Source organism: Solenopsis invicta, chromosome 16, assembly GCF_016802725.1.
Source record: "Solenopsis invicta isolate M01_SB chromosome 16, UNIL_Sinv_3.0, whole genome shotgun sequence".
In the NCBI taxonomy this organism is placed as follows: domain Eukaryota; kingdom Metazoa; phylum Arthropoda; class Insecta; order Hymenoptera; family Formicidae; genus Solenopsis; species Solenopsis invicta.
The window spans coordinates 18,337,982-18,363,602 of NC_052679.1; the positions used below are offsets into that span (position 1 = coordinate 18,337,982).

Sequence of the window (25,621 nt, forward strand, 5' to 3'; positions counted from 1 at the left end):
TCTCTCTTTTTCTCGTAAATTTGTAGGTTCTCTTCAAACGTGACTCTTCACGCTCGATATAACCTTCATGATTCATAAATTTTTGCGTCATTTCTATATGTTGATCTAATTAAACCTGGTTAAGGTTAAGAGGAATTAAGAGTCGTTTGTTTTTCAAAGAGTTACTCTCCCGAATGAAAATCGAATGATTTTGATTCTCTCCCGCGAGAAGATCAAGAATGGAGAGGAAAATATCACACATCATTTCTGGCTTTAATAAATCTCTCTTTGCCTCCATTCTTCCTCTTTCCTTCTCATGCCGCTCAGCCCCCTATTGTTCATCCGGTATTTTACCCTCTGTTCCCGGCGCGGACCGAGGCGCGAGCATTCGCTAAAGAAAAGAGAAGCGGATCGGCTAATTGCGCCGCGGCCGTAAAAATGGGGGGCCCGACCTGCCTACGTCGTAATCGAAATTCCTTTCCGTAACGCGATAAGATAACCGGCGGGTTCGGTAACGTGAATCCGAGCGGGCGCACGATTCGAAACGAAGACGGACGACGTTATTTTATAACGAGAGCCACGGAACAGCGTCCGCGCGCTATAGCGAATACTTTAGGCCGAGCGCCACGTCATGCTTGAAGTATCGCTCGCGTACGGACTAGTGCCGCAACATTACAAATGTACCGCCAATGTCGAAGTGCACAAAGATTCTTCACGACTTTATGTCACTTCAAGGCTCCAACAATGTCTCGCGCTTCCCTCTTCGAAATATGATGATCGCGCTTAACTTTTAATAAAGTAAAACGCAGCTGAACTGGACACACACTCGTAGAACTAAGGGGCGATAGTACCGTTGCGATGTGTGTCGCAGAAACTTTTACGGCGCTACATCCAGCGATAGAATTACGCCGAGGCGACGAACCTGCCAAAACTCCTGATGGGTGATGGTATTTTGATACTTGATAAAGGTGTTCTGTTCTCGAAAAGAAAACTCATGTCAGCTAAAAGGGCGCTCTTCCGTGTGAATGACACGCAACAAGCTAGTAAACCGGATTGAGGTGTGAATATTCTCTTGACAACCAAAAGGAAGTGTCGCACCTTTCGTCGAAAACAATACTGTTATTCTCAAACATTAGTTGGTTACGAAATCGATAGCTTTAGAGAAAGGAGAGTTCTCGAATATTCAGGTATCGCAAAGTAGTTCTTGTTATAAAGCAAAGAATAATATTTAGAAGCATATTGAAATTATGTATAAATAAAATTAGAGAAAGTGGGACAGTCTAAGCTCGAGATTGGAAAGGAAATATCGTTGTCTTTAAATAGCGATATTAGACTTTCGAGGTTAATGCTTTTAAGAATGTCTCGAGATTTTTTAATATTTTAAATTACTGTTATACGAATTTAGTTTCAATAAAGGACCTTGAAATATTGATATTAAAATGTCGGGCCTGAAAAAGGTAAACGGTACTGTCGCGATGTCTCGGTATTGTTAGCATCTGTTTCTCTACGATGAGTGAGCGCGCGCGATATCGAGATCAGCCCGAAATCGATCGTCTCGTGACGACTGTACGGCTAATGCAGTCAGCCGAGTCTCCTTACTGCGTGAGAGGCTTCGACCCCTTCGTGGTAGTGGTACCGAACGAATGGTGACGCCGAAATACAATCCGTCGTCGGTTCCCGAAGTGGCTTCCTCCGGCACTTTTTCTGGAGCTTCCGCTGAAGTTGTCGGTGGAGCGGAGCGACGCAGGTAATACGACTTGCCCCCTTTAATGAGGGTTACGAGAGTGTGCGATGAACGATTTTCGCGAGTCCTTCTCTTTACATAGTAATGGATAGCGATGGCAAACTCCGCGGGACACGTGCAACGTTCCTTTAGAAAATAACATTTTCCTTCGTATGAGGTAAAACGATAAGCCTCGATCCATTCAGGTATATTCTTCGAATTTCCTGCCGTTAATCCTTTATGTCCAACGTGCCGAAGAGAGAAATAAAAATTTGATGGCGTGTTTATCGATTTTTTTTTCCTAGAAGAGCGCTTTAAATGGTGCAGTCATGGATGTTTAAGAAGTCAATATTTTCTGGACGCTATTTGGAAAGAATGGTTTCCATTCCAGAGGGAAAGAGAGAGAGAGAGAGAGAAAGAGAGCGAAGGGACGCGCCGACGTACTCTTTAGGAAATCCCAGAGTCAACAGAACATTCGTTGCCGTGTTATTAGACGCGAGACCGTATTGGACCGTGAGCAAAGAGTCGAATGCATGGTTTTTTTTTCGACTTAAAATAATGTTATAGAACGAGAGCGTGTTAATCGCGCGCGCTTGTCGCCTTTCTCGACAAAAAGAGAATTCTACAAGCTCTGTTACGCAAACGTGCGATAAAACAAAGTCTCTGTCGGCGGAGCGACGAGAGGCCTGCGCCGTTCGATGGTTGTAACTTGAATGGTTTTAACGGCTCGGAATTGTACCCATAAAGGCCAGGGAATGCACCGACGGACGGCGCGACAGCGCGCGGGGATTATGAAGATTGGCGTACATTAACGCGTACATACGGTTACACACGTAATCGAGCGAGCGATGAACTCGTATTAGCGTTTTCCCTCGATTAATCTCACCTCTGATCCGATCACGCCGCGTGTGACGCTATTAATCATTTTCCCTTTTGCAATCTCTCCGCGACTCTCAATTACAACTCACCGTGTATACGCGACACGCGATGACGTGTTACATCGCCGTTAAACGTGGTAAATCGGCAATTAAGAGGCCCACCCGACTGTGCGGGGAGGAGGGGACTATGGGACTTGGCCCCCTCTTCTCTCTCTCTCTCTCTCTCTCTCTCTCTCTCTTTTCTGCTCGTCGTCGCTGTCTCGAAAGGAAGCATCGATCCGTCCCGCGACGACCTCTCTCTCTCTCCCTCTCTCATCGAAAAAAAGCCGAGACGCAAAGAATCGAAGGAAAAAAAAGAGAGAAGATGGAAAAAGTGCTCGGTAGGGGTGAGGGGTGGGGCGAGGAGAAAAGTAAGTACGAGAGGGGCGCGGCGGAGTCAGCGCAAGATGGATTTCCGCGAAGTTCGTGCGGGCCTTAACTCGCGAAAAATGTCAAAGCGAGTAGAAGAATAGGCCGAGAGTACGAATGGGATGGGGAGGCGGCGAGAGGGGGACAGAGAGAGAAAAGGGGAATCGTCCGCGGGGTACTTGGTAGGTGAGGTAAAGAGGGTGGCGAGACGTCGCCCCTTTTTGTATACGCGTGGGGGACCGCTCGTTCGGACGCATGTGTAAGTGTATCTACGTATTTAAGATCCGAGGGATGCGAGGCGAAGGGGACGAGAGAACGCGAGCGCGGGTAGGCCGAGGAGGAAACCGAGAAGAGGGGTTCGCCGAGGGGGCCGCCGCGCCGCGTCGCGCCGCGCCGTGCCGCGCGCCTGGTAGGAATCGCATGACGGAGAGGGTACGCGCTCGGGATCCCGCGCTGGTGGGGATGATTGTCAAAACAGGGCTGCAAGACGCTACGAAAAATGTTCATATTTATGGCACTATTTCCGCCGCTTCGAGCCCTACCACCGCCGACGCGCCTCTCGCGAATCGCTCTCCTGTGTACCCCTTTTCCTCGCCGCCCCCCTTGTTCGCTCGCTCGCTCGCTTGCTCGCACGCTCGGCTTCTCCTCACCCCCGCCGCCCAGATCTTCTTCTCTACGTTCCCCTACCGCCGTCGTTTCGCGAAACGCACGTCGGTTCTTACTTCCTCTCCTCGACTCGTCGTCGTTGCGCGCCTCCGTGTGTACCCTCTTTGCACCCCTCCACGTCCTCTTTCGTCATCCCCACCTGATCGCTCCACTCCGGTCGGAAGGGGGGCCCCACCACACGGCGGGCGCGCACAGCGGGGCGCAATCGCCCCCACCGCCGCGGGCACCACTTTAATGTTACATTAATAAAAAGCAACAATCAATATCTTCCCCGTAAAAAATTTTAATCTATAACAGAGAGAATTCTCTACCCCTGCCTCTATCCAACACCCTCCCGTCCGCCTCCCCGTCCCCCTTCCCCTCCCCCTCGGCCACCCTCTCGCTCGCCTGCCCACCAGTCCGACCGATCCCCTCTCCACCGTCGTGTGCCTTCTCTCCCGCGCCTCTCCGCCGCCCTCTTGAGGAAAGCGCGGAGCCGTCGCGCGGCTCGGAGGTCCTCAGTATCGTGCCTAGGCTCTACGCGTACCCCGCGACTCTCTCACGCTCCGTGCCCGCGCGCGCGACGGAGCGAGAGCTCAAACGCCGCGTTACACGCGAGAGAGGTATATACACAAACGCCGCGTCGCGCCGCGCCGCGCCGCGCCGCTTGGCATCGTGTCGCGCCACGCCGCGCTGTGCCGTGCCGCGCAGAGTGCCCCGCGCTACACCGCACCCCCGCTCATCTCGTCGCGGGAGGACGCGCGTTGCCGCGCGCGAGGAGAGAGAGAGGTGCCCTTCGCTGTCCAATTACACGTGCCCTTTGCTCGCGATCGCCTCGCATCTCTCGTTCCCGTCCGTGCCGACTTTCGATTCTTCCTTTTCCTTTTTCATTCCTTTCTCTCTCTCTCTCTCTCTTTCTCTCTCTCTTTTTTTCTTCTCTTCCTCCGGTCTCCTTCCCGTCTCGCAGTCTCGTCTTTGTTCGCCTCTCGCCGAGTGTCCTCAAATGCCATAATGTTGTGGCTTGTGCCTTGTAGCTTTGTCTTTTCTCCGGCGTTATTAGAGTTTTGTTATTGGACGAACTTATCAGTTTCTTATAATGATTATTGCTATCGTTCGTTGGGGATTTGATCCCGGGGCATAAAAATAAATTCGCTTTCTCTCTCTCTCTCTCTCTCTCTCTAACTCTTTCTCTTTATCTCTTATTACATTTTTCTTGGTCGCATACGCTGATGCATACTTGGTCCCGATACTCTTATCTTATCGTACGCGCTTTATTTTTATTGCATATTACTTCCTGTTATGGCAAGTTCTTTCCAGAACACAATAAACTTGTCCCTTTCTATTCGAGTGCTCTTCTCTCGTCTCCCTTGCCGCGCCGCTGATGCGTGCGTGCGTGCGTGCGCACACGCGTGCCGTCCGAAAGTGTGACGAGGGCGATAATACGCGTGGAGCGCGTACTCGCACATACTCGCGGCTGTCGGGAAAATCGCCGCTACCAGATGTCTCCTCTCCTCCTACCGGCGTGGATCCATCTCGCGTATCCGCGCCGCGGCTTTACGTCCAGCCGAGATACGCGACGGCGAAGGGGGGAGATGAATAGGGAGCATTATTAGCGGCCGCCCGCGCCTCGTTTCTTCGAGCACTCGATGCTCATTTCCTCCAACGATTTCCTTTCAGCTCGTTGTTCCGCGCTTCCGTTTCGCTTTTTCAAGAAGCTCCGGCCACGGTGAAAGTCTCATGCGCGCCGCTCGTCAATATCAATCTATCTCTCGTGAAGAAGATGAGGATCGCGATGTAAAAACGTGCCGAGGCCTCGATCAAGCGTCGTTACAGTTGTACAGGGTTGCTCACAGTTATCGTGTATCCCTTCAGATCTCTTTCCGATCGCGCACGAAATGTTTCCTTACGTTGCACTCTGTTACATCCTATGTAGAATCTTATTTTCCAACGGCGCGTCGAGCTCTATTTTTCGCGCAACAGTTTGTTTTACGTTCGATATAAAACTGCAATAATAGAACGGAGGAATACTTTCTAGAGCACGAAATGATTGTTCTCTTAATAAATTACCTTGTCCCACACACTGTTCTGTCGTTCACGTCGGCAGGAAACCGCTAACTTTGAAGCTGCCCGTAGTGCGATAGAGCGCCGAGTGCCGCGATAGAATCGCGAATTCCACGCTCGCGTACCTAGCGGCGGCGGCGAGGGCACAAGCTTCTCGACCCGCGTTTCTTCTGCCGGGACAAAAGGGTACGGGAGAGACGAAGCAGGAACGACGATGCACGAGAGAAAGAAGGAGATGGTGAGGGTGGAGGAGAAAGGGAGAGAGACGACGGCGTGCGTTCGCGCACGTCTATGCGAGGGCAGCCGGAGTTCCTTCGAGTCTCGAGAGACTATAGTCGGCTATTTTAACGTATCGCCGACTAAGAAACATGGAAAACTACCGTTGTTGCTTTTCCATTCGTGGCAATTTAAGTGACGGAGCAACGTTTTCGCGTTGCGATATTTAGAAAACTCCGGAGACACTAAGTCGTCTTTTTTTTTTTAGCGAAGCAGTTTGCGTCTGTCGTTCAGTTCGCGCAAAAGTAAATTAATCGTGACGTTATTACGAGCATAATAGTATTACGTTTTTTAAGAAAATAAGAATAAAGTAATTGCCGTTTCGTCCCCTACGATTGCTCCGTTGATCAAAAGAGGTTTTTTTGTAGATTCATTCGCATTTGGATCTCGAGTGATTCCAGGAATATGAACGATTTGTATTCTCGCCTAAATATATTTAATGGTTAACTGGTGAAAATACGATTAGATATCCGCGAGAGCTCTCGATAACGCGTATCATATCCACTTTCTGTAGTTTCGATAAAGATTAGGATTGTAAGCCATAAAACTGGGGTGAAAATTATCCGCCATCTGCTGGTCGCTTTTTTTCTAGTCGTTTCTTTTTGACAACTATTACGCTTCTTATCACAGTATTGCCCAATCTCGTATATTTCATGTGTAAGCCACATTTCGCTTCTTCACTTTCTTTAATAATCGTCTGTGATTTATGCATTAGAGAAACTCTAACAAATGCCACTCTATCTACCCGCCGCATCGTCCGGAATATTCGTCGAATATTAAACCGAGGAAAGACTCGTTCAGTGTCCTAAATTGATTTACGCAACAGTGCAGTTTTATAAGACAAGTGATTCGCGTGTTGAATCACGAGACTGATCAACGTTGGTGAGCTATCCGGAAACGAGCCACCGGCTGATATATCGCATCGTTCACCAAGTCTCTCAGCCGTTCGAGCCGGTTTCCAGCAGTTCGAGGAACAGCATAGGTAACCGTATGCCATCGCGTTTCTTTCCATTGCCGTCCGCTGTAAACCCTATAATTCCCCGTATCACTTATATCCGCGAAACGACGATGAATTCGTGATATTTCCGGTTGTCCGTCATATTTCTCCGTAAAATAAATCAGATAAAAGACGGTTTTCAGACATGTATTCAATTATACATATTTCAAATGGTTTGAAGTATAGCAAATTTAAAATTTGGGTTCCGAAATTTACTGCGAGGAAATTTACTGAGAAATCTATAGTTCACGTTACAAACTCTAAATTTGAATCAGGGGGCAATCACTGATTATCAGTGACATACTTGGGATACTGATAAATCTGGGAGTGATTATCTTAACCTAAAAATCGATGAAAAGTTACTAGTAATCATTGAAAAGTTCTTATTGATCAGTGTATTAATAAATACACTCATAAATACTAACGAATAATCATTAATAAATAAATCATTAATACAATAATCATAAATACAATAATCATTAATAAATCAATCCATTGATTTTTCAGTTCAGATAATCACTGATTATCAGTGACATACTCGGGACTGATGATCAGTATTATTCACCGATAATCAGTGATTGCTCACTGATTCAGATTTAAAGAGTATACTGTAGATTTTCAGTACTTCGAATGAATAAGGTGACGCACCTCAGATAATTTCGTGAAAATATAATGAAAGAGATATAATAAGTGATATTCGGAATTGTATGTGAAAGCTCTTACGAGGAATATGTCAAGGCTATTGTCCCCGAATAATAAGCCAAGCTGGTCCTTCAGGAGCAAAGGCGACCACCGACGAGCGTTTCGAAACCAAAAAGCGATCGATAATCATCGTTTAGGATCCTCGATAAACATCCCTCCGGCTCTCCGAAAAGAGAGAAGGTATATAGCTTGCGAAAGAAACCGCATCCTTCTCTTCCCCAGCCTGTCTACCTGCCTTCTCGTTCTACCGCTTCTTAATACCAGATGACATTGCGCCGGGACTCTCGCCCCTGGCCGTGCTCCGCTCGCGTAGGTCAGGTTGGAAACCTGTGCGAACGTTTCCGCAACGCACGCCGCTCCAGCGTGCTCGCTACGAGCGAGAGAAAGACGAGAAGAGCGCGTTGTTTAAAGGGGAAAAAAAAGAAAGAAACTAAAAGAGAAAGAAAGACGTCGTCACTTTTCGCGCGAGTGATGGAGAGAAAGAAGGAAGAAGGAGCGAGAGAAAGGAAGGGAGAAGGAGACAGAGATAGAGAAGGAAGGGGGAAGGACAGCATGCAGCATCGTAGTTACATTCGAACCCGTACGGGTGACTGAATGGAATGGGTCGACCGTAGACTAACGGAGGATCGGGACGAAGGGAGTCGTCGCAGCGGCCAATCGCGCGCGGATTTCGTCGGAGAGCGGGGCGAACGGTGGGCCGGAGGGACGCGGGGGCGGGAGACGAAGCGCACCGACCTAACACACGTGCGTTCTCATGGAACCACGCTACGCGTACAACGCGTTCACGCAGCGACTCTCATTGCACATACCGAGCGGCGGTGGCCGGCCGGCCGCGTCATACGTACGTGCGTGCGTGCGTGCGTGCGTGCGCGCGTGCGTGCGTGTGTGCGTGCGTGAGAGTGCGTATGCACATGCACGCTCGCGCGTACACGCACGTGCGTGACGACGACGCGGTGCGCCCGCGCGTACACGCACGTAGTACGGTACGCGGCATTTGCGTGTGCGGCAGGAAACCAGCTGTGCGCATCGATCGGGCTCGTAGCGCGCGATTCGATTTTTTTTTCCTTCCCGCCGATGCTAGGGAGAGATAGGATGTCGCGTGACGCCGGTTGATCCGCCGGAGATAGGGGAGAAATTTTTAATCGACGGGGGTGAAGAGAATTACGCGGAACTACTGCGTCGAATTGTGTCGAATCGCGGGAGGGAAAATCGTGGGAAGTTATGCATCGTAATTGACATTTTGATTATAGCGTTGTAATCTAGCATGTCGCGGACGTAATAATTCGTAAATAGGTGAAACAGCGAATGAGATGACGCATTCGCAAGAAATAAGAATATTGCAGAGCTGTAAAATAATCGCGCGTCTTGCGCCTTTTTTTGTGTTCCGCAATTACCGAGCTAGAAAAATTTCATGCCACGGTCTCTTCTGTTTTTCTGTTGATAAACGAGATTTTCAGATTGTAGAAATACATTGTTATAATATTTAATAATCAAATAACTCCTCACGGAGTGTAGAAAAGCAAAATATCAGAATTACAATTATAGGGCAAAGCAGGAACGTATTTTAATTAATTCAAAGAGAAAGAGAGAGAAACCGAGAGAGAGAGAGAGAGAGACAGTTCTACAAAAGTACGAAAATATTTATGATGTATTAAAATTACTGCTTATTATTTATTACGACTTCACTAATTACACGACATAAATAAATAATTACGAAAGAGGCAAACATACAAGCTAGATAAAAAAGACAATACAGGGAATATAGGCAGCAGCGTAAGTATTAAATACATTAAAATACAATAGAATATCATAGGTTGCAAAGAGTAATGGTTGCAGAGTATTATCGGCCTTTCGCGTCTATCTTCTCACGCATAAATTGTCGATTGAAATTCGTCAGATAAGTATTTTCAACTCTCAAGGATATGTAGCCGCGGCGCGCCGGGCTGGTAGCGCGGCGTCTTATTACCTGTTTACGAGGATACTGCACCGCTTTTCATTATACTCGTTTTGATTGCGTCGTATAGTATACGGGTGAGACGTAGAATTGTATCGTATATCTGGTCGGTGAAATTTTATGATTCGCTGACGATGGGAATGACGGTTGGAACTGGCGCAGTGACAGATAAACGGGTCTAACAACCGAGACTGTAAGCGCTACCATAAACGCGAAGGAGGGATTGGAAAGGGGAGTGGAGAGGGCGAGCTATTCGTTAAAGGAACCATTGACATGTTTGCGCGAATATAAGCGAGCGATGCGTCTACTTCCTATTTTAATTTATGCCGCTGCATTTGATTATGGTAATAATCCGAGTATCTAATGAATATTTTACAAACAAAGCTTTTTGCCAGACAGCAAAGGTGTTCATTAAAGTAATGTCTGCTTAGTATAACGAGATTACCGTGGAGGTTTTCATAATTTATGTTTTAAAAAAACGCAAAAACATCGATTTATTTAGTTATTAAAGGAGGAGTTTTGTCGTGAACAAGGATTTAAATAACAATCATTTATTTAACATTCTCGTTAATGTTGTTTATATATAAATAATGGCAGCGTTATAAAAAAAATAAGTAGATATCGACGTATTATAAAAATACATGCGAGTCAAGAATTCAAAACGCGATTCTCCGTCTGACCGTGCGAAAAGGGCGAGGCCTTGATCGACTCGATGGAATGTTCTGTAAGATCGGAACTCGGATCCGTCCCGTCTCGAAAACCTGTTGCATTTTAACGGCGCAACCGATTCTCCGAAAATCAGGTTAGCTCTACGGCGCGGCGGCGGCGGTAGAACACCAAATTTTTAATTTACAAGAGCTTTCGTTGAAGACACCGTGCCGCGAATCTTTCATTTTTACAATCTTGTTTTTGCGCTTAATGGAAAATTGAAATAACACATCTAACAGTATTAAAATAAAATATTACATATTTTCTAAATCGCATTCTCGTTGCATTTCACCAAGTACTCTTCAAATAATATATACAGTACCTTTGTATATGCATACGTACACTGAAAAAAGAGTTTGGTAATGGCTATCAAATTTTGAAAAAGTGAAATAATGCTAATTAATTATTTGATTAATATATAATAACTAAAAATAATTCTATTTTTCTAAATATTTTGTAAATATCACAAAATTTGATTATACTTGCTAAATACTCGGAAAAGTAAAATTATTAATTGGAATTATTTCACTCAACATTTTTTAGCTATTATCAAACTCATTCAATGTATAAAGACCGTTAAATTATAATAATTTCATGAATTTACCAAATTTATCTCGAAAAGTTATTCATTTTAATTAAATTTGAATTAAAATTTTTCAGGATTTTATTTCTTTTATCTTTTTATTTTTTGAAACTTTATGTATCAGAGAACGCCTTCATTTATTAGAAAATACTCTCTTCGTTAGCAATCGATTTGCAGAAGGGGGAGAAAAGGGGTATTTAACGAAAAAGAAAGAAGAAAAAAAATTTCGCCGTTTCCTATTTTTAATCAGGTTCCGGAAAGATCATTTTTGCCTCGGCGGCGAAAAGATTTTATCGCTCAGGTCGAGAGCAAGAAGAAAGACTGTCGCGTGCAGAAACGCGAAGTAAGAAGATACCGGGGGGAATTGGAGAGAGTCGATCGATCGCGAACGAGAGTTCATCCACTGACTATAGCCGATCGTGGCTGACGCGCGGCGGCCGTGCTTACACAGATGGTTGACACGAATAATAACGGCGAAGAAGAAGAAGAAGAAAAAGAAAGAAGGAGAAGAGAAGCCAACGGCGCGCAACGCTTCGCGTAGCGTGATGCATAAAATATTGAATGTAACCGCGTTCTTCCACGCAGAGAGATGGGGGAGCGCGCGGAAGGGGAGCGCGGGACGCGGGGGGGAGGAGTGCGGTAGTGTCAACGAACACGCCGCTTACACGTACACTTTTCTAATTACGGCGCATTTGTACGTCGACAAAAGGGGGCTGGCGGCTTTGAACAAGTGGGCGTCGTTGAACAAGTTGCCGTGCATAATGGCGTATGCGTGCGGCCCGGTAATTCCGTGCCGGTACGCGGTAGCGGTAATGCGCTATGAATAATGCCACGGAAAAATTGAGTCTTTCGTGGACGGTAAAACCGGTAAAAACCGGACGATCCGTCTGTACCGGCTATACTATGTGCCCGGCCGCGCCGTCGCGATTCTCGCGCGACACGTTCGACGCCACCACCTTCCTTGGTCCACGTGTGCGCGGTCAGTCCTAGGAAAAATTGACGTCTAAATTATTTTCGTGCAAACGTACACTGAGAAAAGAGCTTGGGCTTGATATAACCAAAAATCTTTTTTTTTTTCTAAATATTTTGTAAATTTGATGACACCTACTAAATATTCAGAAGAGTACAATTATTTGTGTATTAATCAAATATTTAATTGGCGTTATTTCACTTAGCATTTGGTAACTACTATCAAACTCTTTTTGTCAATGCATATATGCGCGCGCTATTAAACGCAAGCAGAAAGAGCGGAAATCGCGCGTTACGTAGTGATTCGGCGCGAGGATTGAACGCGTTAAAGCCTTTACATGTTCTGTTGACTCGGTGTGACATCATTCCGTTAAAAAGATTACCGCTTTTCTTTTTTTTTTTAAACTCTATATCTGCCGCTGCTGTATTTGTCGCCGTTATCTCATTTTACATCCTATTTTTAGAAATTTATATACTTAGCTCAGCGATAAGATAGAATGCGGCAGCTCGTGAGAATTTTTCAAACTTCCAAATCCGTAAATTAGGAGAGAAGCGGAGCGTATTTTTGTCACGCTTGTTCCACGAACCGTGGAAAGTCTCGCGCCGTTACGGATACGAATCGTAGTCGCCTCGTACCAACGGGGCTGTGTGCTGCAGTATTATACTACCTATACGCGTAACACGTATGTACCTACGTATACGCGTTGTTTCACACGCGTGTGCAGGCAGAAGGCTCGGTAGCGCGTTTTCTCGTTCGTTCGCACGTGGATTCTCGTGTTGCCGGGTGTCGCGTTTCGCGCACGACGCGTCTGCGGATGCACGCGCGTGGTTCCTTCCACGCTGTATTTTCGTAAACAGATTCCACTGGGACGAGAAAGAGAGAGGGAGACACCAGACCTTCGGCGACGCGCGATCATCAATGGTGAATCGCGAGAGACGGCCGCCGACGCTCGAGCAATCTCGAAAGGGAACAGCGGCAGTGGATCGAGTGCGGTGGACAAGGTCGTCTCGGAACGCGCTCGAACGCTCTAAAACACACGCTTCCGCTCTCGATTCTTCAGCGGCTAAGCCGCTGGGTATTCGCGTCGCGAAAACACGTCTTACCTTGAATCTCAAAGTCGGTAATATGCAATTATCCTTTTTACATACCTGCACACATACGCATTCACGCGTTTAGCCGTCGCTCGTGTGGGTATACCAGTGATCGAATGTGCAAAAGCAAAACGTTAAACTGGCAATTGAAATTCTCGAAAGGCCGGCAAGGATCTTCGGGGAGGTCGCGAGCGAAGTTATTTGCAACGCAATCCGCAATACGATAAATAACAATTTATTTTTTGTCCGAGCAGCGTGCACAAGCTCGTCGTCGTCGTCGTCGTCGCCGAGGAATGCGCTCAAATCGCACCGGAAGTTCCCGCACTCTTTCTCGCACGAGCTTTGAACCCGCGGCAGATACGGCGAACGGCGGGGAAAGGGGACGAGAACGAGGGGAGCTCAGGTACATCGCGCGCCGGTACGCGATACTCGCGAGATCCTGGAGAGGACGACTCACCGCGCGTCGCTCTCTCGAGTTCCGGCGAAACTCAAGCTAGCATAACATTCGACTCGAATAGAATTTCCTCGTATCGTAAGAGAAAAAGTTTCCTTAAAAAAAAAAGACTGCAGAAATATTTGTACGAACGTTAACCTCTTCGTACAACGTTTCCTTCAACAATGCGCCGCCGCGTGAAGACACGTACGAGTTACCGGCACCGAAACTTTATCGCGGAGTCATCTCTTTCATGACACTTTTTCCACGTTCCGAAGACGGACGAAGATTCCTTACGTCAAATTGCTGAATCTCTTGTTTCCGAAATACACCATCCAAAAAAGAGTTTAATAATAGCTGATGTCGAACGAAATGTCAATTAAATCTTTGGTTAATATCATCAAAACTAATTTGACTTTTCTAAATGTTTTGTAAATATTATTAAATTTAGTTATGTTTGAATATTTAGAAAAAATAAAATTATTTTTTCATTATATTAACCGAATATTTAATTGGTATTATTTCACTCAACATTTGGTAGCCGTTATTCTTTCTTTCCGTGTAACTTTCTTTAATTAATGAACAAAAAAACTGTTTATTCATAGTTCGACGATTGATTCATCGAAGCGAATAGTTAATTAATTCATTAAGGCGAGTTCTTAAATCTTCTATAATCTTTTCTAAGAACAAATCGACCTTATGTTTCTCAACCGCAAGCTCTGCGGCCGAAGAAAATATTTCGTTGCTCTAGAACGGAGCCTTCGTAATAATGAATCGTGTAGATCGATGCGTCTAACGAGTTCGTCGAGAAAGGCTGACATTATAGCGTGCTCTATTATTCTAGGTCGCTTATATCTGGCAGCGAAAACTCTAGCTCGTCCGTGTATCTATCTACCACTCGTGTCATCGACGCGATGAAGTAACGCGATTCGATACTCAAATAAGTAAATTAGTCTCCTTATTAATTTGTATTATTTCTATTTCCGGAGTTGGCCTTTTGGACGTTTCAATTGTTCAGTATTAATTCGTACGTTAATTCTTTATCAGGGAACTAAATAAAGATCCGTATTTATCGCTGTAACAGCTTCATCAGAATCAGCATAATCATTAACCAAAATAAACCTAAACCCTGAAGAACGCAATACGTGAAACAACTGCGTAACTAATTGTCTCTTGTAACTGTATGTATCATTTTTGTCGCGACGTCCGAGCTCCTTCACCCCGCTGCGGAGCAAGATCAGCGTATTCGAGCCTGTCAAGCGCTTTGCGGATGGACATGCAATGTCCCGAAAAATCAATCTTGATATATAAAAAATAGGACAGTGTCCGGAAAAATTATTGAACAAGTGAACGTGTAGAGATCGTACTCAAAAGCATCGTACTCAAAAGAGAGAATAGACAAAATATTTTAGAATTGTCTCGACAATTTTTTTCAGAAATGTTGATATTTTACAAGTCAATTGCCATGTATCATTTCGATACATTATAATTTTTATAATAAGAAAAAGAAAAATGTGTACGTGTGTGTTTTTAAATATTTCATTTCTAATATTACGACTTTTTGGGACATTGTTACACTTTTTAAATTTCGGGATTTTGACTTTCGGGACAATATGCGAGTTTACAAATTTCGAAATGTTGCATGTGTGCCCACCGCTTCGTGACAATCGGCGATGAATAAAGATGCGGCTGGAACTCGCCAAGACGGTATCGAAAAACTTAAATGTAAGAGAGCGGGTTTTCGCAATGTTGCCTTTCGACCGGCGGTATGGTTTTTGTTGGCGGCTAAATTGCGAAATGAATTTTATCCAACTTCATCGGCGACCGCCGCCACCGTCGCCGTGCGACACGAAGCTCTTGGCTCTCGGCAAAGTTTCGCAGAAGTCGTTCTTCCTGGAAGCGTGCGGAAATGCGAGAGGCGGCGACCGCACTTCGTTACGCGGAAACCACCTCTCGGATGGTAATTTTGCGAGGATGGGCTGAAAATCGTCTAGTCTGCCCTCGTTCTCTCTCTCTCTCTCTCTCTCTCTCTCTCTCTCTCCCTCTTTCTTTTGCTCTGCTTCCTTTTCTAGTTCTCGCCGAGCGAAACGTACGACTGGCGGGAATCCTGAGCGAGTTGAGACACATTATTCTTCGGAAGACTGGGATATATTAAGATGCAGTTTTCATATCTCGCTTATGAACGGTTATAAACACGAATGGATGAATAATGTGTCTGTTGTGGTTTCTAGAATCTTATAAGATTCTTCAGAAGTATATCGTGATGCAATATCGCATAGAACTAAAACATGTTATAAGGATAGAGAAGATAAATGTTGATCGTGAAAAGATAGGTGAAATCCCCCTTTAGATAAAAATTTTTAATACATTAGCTTTCCGTAAAGGCAACATGGAATTAGGACGTTCGTTGATCCTAAGCAAGCATTAAGCGTCACATGGTGAATATGCATTTGCGAAACAAGAATAAATTATTATTATTATTATTATTTTTTAGTTCTTTTATGCGGGTAGTTTTTCGGGAAACCGCGTAATTATTTCAGAGGTACGTTTCTCCAAATATAAAGATCTTTTTTTCTATTTCCCGTCGGGTTAATTTGAATTTTCGGTACTTAAGTGAGATGGGGCTTTTGCACGTGCAAATGTGTTTTCATAAGCGCACGAAATATTAATTATGACACCAAGATTCCTATATTTTCTGGCTGAAAATTCTCTCTCTTTTCCTCTTTCTCCCGCTATATCACTTTCCGCAATTGTACGTGACAATATGTGATTATTCATCGGGTACGCGCGACGGAATTCAACAATGTGCTCACTCGACGAATCATCATCGTAGTGCGACAAGCATAATCCTCAAGCAACCGGTTGCGGGCTGCGCCCTTCCTCTCGGAATTTGTGATAACACGGCGATGCGTCCGTACGAAAGGGCAGGAAGAAAAGGAAGAGAAAAGGGAGAAAGAGAGAGAGAGGAGAAAATCGAGAGCGACTGTGTGCCCGTGCGCCCATCATATTGGAAATTCTTCGCCGCGATAGCGCGATATATCTACGCCGCACATCCAAGCGTGTACAGCAAAACACCATAGGAGAGACGGGACAACGAAGAGTTAAAAAGTGGAGGCGTAGGAGATGGGGGAGGAGGAAGAAGAGAGTAGACGGAGCACGAGGAGGAGATGAGGAGGTGGTGGAGGAGGAGGAGGTGGCGAGAGAGGATGAGGACGCAGAGGTGATGGCGGTGGTGGCGGTGGAGGCGAGCGGGGGAGGAGGGAGTTTTTACAAAAAGTCAGGCAGAGAGCGCGGCCCCTTTCGTCGACGCGACCGACGGCGACCGGAGGGAGAGAAGGGGGAGGGGGAGGGAGAGAACGAAGAGGAGGAAGAGGACGGGGGTGGCGAGTGAACGTTGGCGCGGGGGGTGGCGGCGCACGGACGGCGGGAGAGGGCGGACGACCTCGGCGATGATACGACAAAAAATCAGATGCACGGCCATTGGCTGTTCTCAATTCGAATTATTGGCTTCCCCGGTCGCCGTTCGTCAGAGTCTCCCCGACCTTCTCGATACCCGTTCTCTCTCTTCGTTTCTCTCCTTCGTTCCCTCCTTCTCGGTAACGTCCGTCCCCGTCTGCCGTGCCTGCGCCGCCGCTGCCGCCGCCGCCGCCACCGCCGCTGCCGTCTCCTCCGTCGAGCCTCCCTCGCCGCCGCCGCCACTGCCCCCCGTCTCGGGGGAATGGGCGCCGGCGAGAAGGGCCGAAAAAACTTCGAAAAAAAAATCCAATTTCGTTGCCATGGTGACCGGCGTGCGTTGACTTTGATAAAGATCCCCCGAACGAGCCACCTCCGCCGCCGCCGCCGCCGCCGCCGCCGCCGCCGCCACCGCCACCGCCGCCGCCCTCTCGTCCTCTTTCACCGTCTCGTGCTTCGTCCTCTTCGTTCTCCTCTTCTTCCATCCCCCTGCTCTCCCCGCCACCGCGTACGACGCCGTCGCTTTCGCAGTTTCTCCGATTGTGTAGGCGCGCCCCACGTGCGTACCTGTTTGTGTTGCGGGCGTATCTGTATGCGTGTTTTGTCTGTATCCGTCCGCGTAAGGTGGGTATTGTGTGCGCGGCGCGCTCGAGAGGGTACAGGGGCGGATTCGGCGGCACACGGGGGAATCCGGGGAAGGCGCGCCGCGCGGTTTCAGTTTGACCCATATCGAAGGGGAAAGGGGGAGGGACCTCCTGGCGGACGCACCACTCGCCCATCTCACCCCCTCGGTACACCGTTCGTTCGCTCGCGCTCGCTCGCCCGGTGGTGGCGAGTGGTTTGTTTGTTTGTTTCGCGAGAACGGGCGAGCGGCGGCTATCGGAAAAAATTTTATTTACATGATAGAAAAATGTTTCCTGTGCGGAAGAGCGAGCGCCCGCACGGCCCCGAAGAAGACGCGGCGAGTCGTCCCCCTTTCTCTTCATTCCCCGCGTACCTCCTCCCTCGCCAACGAGCGGTTTTTACCTTTTTTCTACACCCCGGCGAGCGAAAGCGCGCGAGGGGGGTAGCTAAAAGCTCCGTCGGTCGGAGATTAAAATCGGGTGGAGGATTTTAGGGTGGTAAGGCGGGGCAGGTGTGTGTGTGTGTGCGTATATATAATATTTTATATATATGTATACATGTATAAATGTGTGTACGTGAGATGGATCGGAAGAGAAAGGGGGCGGGATGACGAAGAGAACGCGGTTCTCGCAACGAGTCGATCGTTGTCGTTCTCGTTAACCATCCGCGAACGAAATTATTTTCCTCCCGAGGAAAAGAACGCTTTCCCGAGCCTCCCTCGGTCTCCAGTTACCCGGACTAGATTAGTAATATAAATTGGTAATATACGTTTCTGCCTTCTTCTCGCAAACCGCCTGTTCCCGAATGACATCGGCGACGGAGGATTCTTTTGAATGGAATCGTAAATTTCTTGCCGTAGTTTATTACTTAATTAGGCATCAGAGACATGATAATTGAATGTCTTGAAAAATTAAAGTTTAACTTAGCGAACAAGATTATGATTGATGTAGCGGCATATCTCAGAAATTTATTTTGCAAAAATGTTTTGCTAAAAAAAAATGTATCTCTTCGACATCTTGATATTTAGACTTCAGACTCGTAAGTCTGAATAATTCTTTGAAAATAATGTTTCGAAACTTTTGGAAAGACTGATCAATTTTTCAACAGTTGTAAACGAAATTATATTTTTTACCGGTAAGACATCGCTGAATTCGATTACAATATCCAGCTTCTGAATACATCCCTCGAGAAGCGTATCCTCCTCCAGCACGAGCAGCACGAGCAGTACGAGCGTGCAACTCCTCGAAGGCACTTTTGTGCGCGAGTACGCGAGCGGGGGCGAGCTCTCGTACGTGTGCACGAGTATACGTACGTATATGTAGGTGTGTATGCGGCAGTATCTCTCCGCCCTACGAGAGTCTGATTTTTATTTCGAAAAACTTTTTTAATAAAAAAGTTGCACACTCGCGCCCCCCCCCCACCCACCCACCCCCGCTCTGTATAGCAACGGGTTCTCGCGTACAGGCAGGTGTATATCCTATATAAGGGAGAGGCGGCGAGGGCCAACTACACCGGACCGCGGCGCATTAAAAGTTTCGCTCGGCGCTCGCGATATTTCATAACTTTTCTGTGTTTCGAAAAACGTGCAGCCGGCCCGGGCGGCCCGGCGCAGCGCGGCGCGGAGCGGTTCGGAGCGGCGCGACGACCGACTCCAGTCGAAGCCAGACGAATCCGCGCGTGCACGCGATTCTTCTTCACGTGCACGCGCGCATCGCGCCGCTCCGCCCTCGCACGTGTTGTGTGTGCACCTTCGTCTTGCATTGTGCACCTGCACGTTCGCGTCCGCGTGTGCGAAACGCGGCGAATTTGCTGAACGCGATTGTTTCCTCGGCAAGGAAAAAAAGATCAAGACGGCTTCGTTCCGCCAAAGTGTAATCGGACCGCTATTTGTCGACGATCCGTGAAAAGTTCTAACATTTCGGCACGCGCTTTTGCTACAGAACGTTAAATTTAATGACCGAAGCGACATTCCCCGTCGAAAAATATTGCTCTTCGGGATTCCCGAAGTTTTAATACCGTGTGATATTTTCTAGTATTCTCTCATAATTAAACCCCGAATTAAAACACTAAAATTGGAGGTTCATAATTTTCACGACGCTCGATATATACGTCCGGTATTAGTGTCGTTTCTCGATTTGCATAGTGCTCGACGTTGGATAACCCATTCCGCGCTCTTCATCCGTGTACTTTTCTATCTCCGTTTTGTCTTTCTTCTCAATTTCTCTTCCATCTTCGCGAATTTTACTCTCTTCCGCTTTGATCAATCCCCCACGCTATCTTCATCTGTCGCCCCTCCGCTTCGCTGTCGTCTCATCCCACGAGCCGCTCGTTCTCTATCTTTCTCTCCGCGTAATTCGATTCGCGTTCTACGGTTACGCGGCACACAAAATGTAGTTAAAATAATTTAAATATCGACAGCAATTCTCGGCCAGAGCAATTTTCGAGTCGGCCATTTACGTCAAAACATGTAATGTGCTTGGCAGAATCATCAATTACATATCCCTACGTATATTACGTATGCCATACAGATTGTTTCAAAACTAACGTATTATTTTTAATGATATTTTTTTAAAAGGAATTTTAGAATGAATTTTTCTTCCGGGAAAGTTAAACACGTACGGTCTATAAACACATCCACGTTTAAATTTCAATATTAAATATGGCAATCGTGACTGGAAATAAACTTTTGTTAAATTAGATTTTACTTGTAATTAACGGAGAAAGGTATGTTTTTTTCAATTTATTCCATGTTGAAATTTGAATCGTGTGTTTGATTTACATGTTACAATGCTAATTAGATTTCTTGCTAATAGATTGTTGTTTTGGGAAAATCCACGTTTTTGTCAGAAATATTTGAACATGTCATCGAGAAGTGGCACGAGAATCTCTGTATATTTCACGATATACAGAGATTGATATTAATGCATTAATAATACTCATTTAACAAGTTTGCAGACGATCTTCCCTAGCAAAAATTTAATCGGTTTAATTAGAACGCTATCTAATATGGGGAATTAATGGCAATTTAAGCTTTAGGAACGTGTAAATAGGTGTATATAAATATAAATGAGGTAATAAAACCGTTTTTCAATTAATTCCAAGCAGATTTTATTTCAGCAGAAAAATTTAATTTAAAACATTCTCATTATCAAGAGATTAAACGTTAAAAATACACGAGCTGCAGAAATGAAATATATCTAAGGTCGACTCCAAATTAAGAAATAAATGATAGCATTTCTTATATATCATAAATCTGCGTTCTTAATTTTCTCTTAATATAACATATATGTACTTTATGAGATTATTATAAATATCGTTATATTTCGTTTTTACATGTCCTTAAAAAACAGTTAATCTACTATTTTTTGAAATAATCTTTAAAATAAAAATCATCAGTGAGGAGCAATGATCCAGAAGGTATGACTGATTAGAAAGAATTACATCCAACTATTACGATAAATATTAAAGGAAGCAATCTTTCAACAAGGGATCAGCATACGTCAAGAAAGATTAAACGAGATATTATAGATGCCAGATGATATAATTCTTCCTCGAAGATTATTAAGTATATTTGTTACATTTATAACTCCCGAATTTATAATAAATTTGTTTATAGTACCGTATTAGTATTTATGGTAGCGAGTGGGACAATCAGTCTCTATCGTTTAAATCAAAGAGTTCTGTGACTCTCACTAAAGATTATGAATTTAAAAATCCTATATATAGGATACGCGAGTTCGAACTCGCGACTTATCATTTACGAGTCATACGCTCTCACATGGAGCCATACGACATCTCCACATGTCTTTAATATTTTATTATTTCTTCTAGCGTGTTAATAATTGAACGTAAATATTTGCAATTTGTACGTTGCGAATATTCAAATTATAACCTCGAAATCAAAGACTATATCCACGTCGTAACGAGATATAGAACGTACGCTGCAATACGATGCATAACGAGATCACGCAACGTTATCGTCGTTAGGCACAACGATGAATCGTGATGTGACTTTCGCGCGCGCCAACACGGTATCGATTATGTACCATCGAGGGAGGGGGAGGACAGCCTGGCAACAGAATCCGAACAAAGGAAACCGAATGTGCCATTAAGAGACGTGCGCGCGCGCGCGCGCGCGCTCTTTCTAATTAATCGAAACTCCGACTACCTATTAATAATCGTCGGCAATAAAAATCCGCAAACTCTGTAAATCCGTTTCGTTCGCGGTTCGAACGAGCGCGGCTTTTCAATTACATTCGCGTCCCACCGCGTGTGTATTGATGTCGATTGAATACCGTCGCTCGCTCGCTCGCGCGCGCAAGTATTCCAATCATCATTGACTTTTTACAGTGCCGCAGATTCGCGTCGAGCACGCGTCTATAAATGGAAAGCCGCGCCGCGGAATAAGTCTCTCTCTCTCTCTCTCTCTCTCTTTCTCTGTTGATGCGCATACATTTTTCGTTTTGACATTGCGAAATATAAAAATGTGTTGATGCGCATGTACTTTCGACCCATTAGATGTTGCGAAATGAAAAAAAGAGTATGAGGCTCTACCCGGAATCTATCGAGCTCTATCGGAAAGTAAAACGTAATATCGTTGATACACATAATGATGCAGAGGCGAGCAATCGCAATGCATAAGTATGACAGAGTATCTGAATATCTTCTAAATTGCAACTAAAATTAGGATACCGACGCATTTATTCGAATTACCCGAATCGAACTTTCATTCCTACTTTCGATCTCAATTAGATCTTTGAGCTCCTACCTTCCTCAAATGGGAATGACGGACCTGCAACTAAGTTGTAAAAAATCGATTATTGTGCGCAAAAAAAATTCCATTTTTTATTTCTTCCGAAATTTTTCTAATTAGAAAAATTGAAAAGTTAGAATTTTTATTTAGTTGTAGGTTGGGTAGGTTGGAGAAAAATGCGAATATCTCCTAAAAGTTTTAAGTCAATCGGATTAAAACTAGACGAGTTATGGTGGTAATAATTTTGAAAAATGTTTGAAAAATGTTTCGAGAAAAACGCGTTTAAAATGTTACAAGCAGTTTATATTAATAAAAATATTAATAAAAACTTTTGCAAGTCTCTTGCCTTTAATCTGCTCTCTTTCTCAAAATTCAAACTCTTATAAACGCCAAAAAAAAAATTGATTTTTCGAAACCCAAAAGTGAGAATATTCTCTTAACAAATAAAGTATCAGATACGACACATAATACATTTTAATAGCACCTATGGTCTTCGGATTAAGTTTTGTATCACTCGTTTAACTCAGAATTTAATGTACGTGTGGAAATTATGTCGGTTTTGCTTTAATCGGATCTCTGGAAAACTCTCTTTCGTCGTGTCAAGCCCTCTTTACGTTGGCGGAACGATATATCGCTCGCCATGCGCGCGATAACTAGTTCGACGGAGCACTTTACGCTAAATATTCGAATGCATGAAACGCACTCTCGTCCCTTCGTAGGATGGTACGATGCACGCGGCGGAATATAGTTCTGCTCAATTGTTTCATGGCAGTATAATGAAGCGCTTCTGAACCGGTGTCTATGGCTATTCACTCGCTGTTAGGTACGCGTCTGTTCCGCCTATGCTGCGCGTACTCTAGTCTCGCGTTTAACGCTGAATGGGTCTATTTGATGGGGGAAACATCTGCCTCAGATTTTGATGATTTTCAAATATTGTTGTTAACGGTTTCGAAATGATGCTTCGATATTTTGCTTTAATTAAAGATTTAGAAGTGAAAGGAGGAAAAACGGTATAACAAAAGCTCTCGACGCAGCAGCGTTAGAGATGAAAATAATCTACGCACAACGAATATATAATAATTATTAAAAATTTTGAAAGAGACTTCCTTTTTAACTTTTTTAAATTAAAAATTTTTAAATTTAATTAAAAAATTTAATAATTCATAATTTACAATTTTTTTTTTTTAATTACTTTAATATCGGACATCTTAATAATTAAAATTTCATCGAAGCTTCCCCTGCGCTCCATTCGCCGACGTTGAGTTCGTCTGAAAATAGTTTAAAAATAGAATTCACACATCCGAGTTTTAATTCGATCGCTTAATTCGCCGCTTGCTTTGCCGCTTGCTTTCTCGCGCTCGGTCCTCAAATTCGTTCGCGAATTCGTGCACGAGTGGACTGTGAGTCAAGCCGCTTGTAGACGCGACAACCCGGTAGTTCCGGGACACCGTGTATAATTTAGATATTCCACGTAGATTGCTCTTGACGGGTGGACGGTCGGCGCGCGGCGCTTGCTACGCCGACAGCTGCAACCGACTGCTTATGTTCTCATCAGCTCGCATTAAGACGCTCTCCGCCACCGGTCATTCGCATTAGCGTACCAGGAAAATGAGCGGCCACGCACTTGTCTTTCTTATGGGGCTCGGTTCCGCTGCCGCTCCGTTTTTTCTTTCCCCGCCGTTACGTTACCTTCGTACTTTTAGTCCGGAAAGGGGCAATTATCGTCATTTTTCTTGCACTAAAGTTAATTAAGCTCGATCCCCGAGTCAGAACTCCCAATAATCGAAGTCGGAGCCGCTGGCTTTACTATAGTTGTTATTATAATAATGAATTTTAATTAACTTAAATATTTAATTAATAATTAAATGAAATTAATAATTAAATAATTATTAAAATATGTTTAATGAAAATTTTATGCTATTTCGACATATCTGTAGACCGTGTTACGCACAGAGATAGGGAGAGGGAGAGAGCGCATTTCAAATGCAAAGCAAATTGCAGAAACTAGTACACATTTTTTATCATTCATCTGCTAAAAGGTTAGTTTCTGCTATTGCTTCTCATTATCACCATTTGCTTTAACAACCGTAATTCACCTCTAATCATAGTCTGTTTCTGGATCGTGGCGCTAATTATGATAGCGTTATTTATCGCACAGTACTGTGCAGTGCTGCGTTTAGCCTCGTACATTACGTAATGCCGTACGCAGAGAAATAAAATTTCATTAATCATAGTTAGAGTTAAGTGGTCGGAGTTTGACCTTAGTGAAACCAGCTCTAAATCATCAAATGGACGATTTCTACGGTCTGTATTGTCCTTTGAAAAATTTTCACCGTGGCAGTAGGGTACCTAGATTCATTTCTCAAATCCTTAAGTGTGTCTTTGTCTCGCATATGATAAAACGCAATACGCAAGACAAAGACAGACTGAGATTTTGAGATTTGAGAAACGACTGCGAATTTGGGCCCTAAACCACTATTATCCCGAAAAAAATTCCCATTATTCACATGTGAAACCCGATGTGAACAATATATTTCACACAATATTAAACGAGACCTTATAGATCATAGATCTCAGTGCTGTTATTTATTGTGCGATTTTATATACCTTTTCAAGTTCACGAAACTGCGCGCCGAAAAACTTTTCGATCTTAAAAAACACAGTTCCAAGTTGAACAAGAATTAGAAATATCACGATATTAAATTGAAAATCAATTTAATAACTGACGCTAACAAGCATTCAAATACGAGAGCCTTTCACTCCTTAAAAAACTGTAAAGAATTTGTTGCGAAAAAAATAACACCTCGGGCAGGATCGAAGACTCTGAAAAGTCGAGGATCGCAAGTTCATACCCTCGATGTATAACTTCTTATCGATGTTTCCCTTTCTTCGTCTGTTCCTCTTCGTTTACGAAATGCATATGTAAAGGTCTTACCGTTCTTTCTTGTCTCTCATCATTTTTGTATGCACATGTAACACACTATTCATTTGGTTTCTCCCTTATTTTAAATCATCGCCAGCCGTCTCTTTCTCTTCCCCCTCCCTGTCCTTTCTTTCCTTTTGTTAAACTATGTTTCATGTTGGAACACAATTTCAACAAAAGAAAGGAAGGATGGGAGGGAGACGAGGGGAAAAGAACCCTAAAGTTACCGTCGGGAGGGTGAGAGGAGTTAGTCATGGAATGACTAAGACCCTTTGGGGTTCTTTTCTATTTTTTTCCTTTTCGAAAATGTAAGAATTTCTGGAATTTCTTATAGAGGGTGTCCGGAAAATCGCTAACTATTTTTCGAATATTTTCCTGTAGAATCGAAATATTACCCGAGGCTGAAGAGAGTCGGAAAAACGAGAAATTCGTAGAAATTTATTCTTGTACTTGTATTTTT

The 25,621-nt window shown here is 44.6% G+C and overlaps 1 protein-coding gene across 5 annotated transcripts in view; it reads left to right on the forward strand.

Moving 5' to 3' along the window:
- The window catches only part of LOC105195710, a 128,339-nt gene that overhangs the window by 35,172 nt on the left and 67,546 nt on the right, over positions 1-25,621 (forward strand). The window contains exon 1 of one of the 5 annotated variants that reach the window (XM_039459085.1): positions 4,154-6,952. The exons of the other annotated variants lie outside the window; for them this stretch is intronic. The gene's annotated coding sequence lies outside the window, so the exon portion shown is untranslated. Of the gene's footprint in view, positions 1-4,153; positions 6,953-25,621 lie in introns of those variants that run through there. 5 annotated transcript variants of the gene reach the window in all.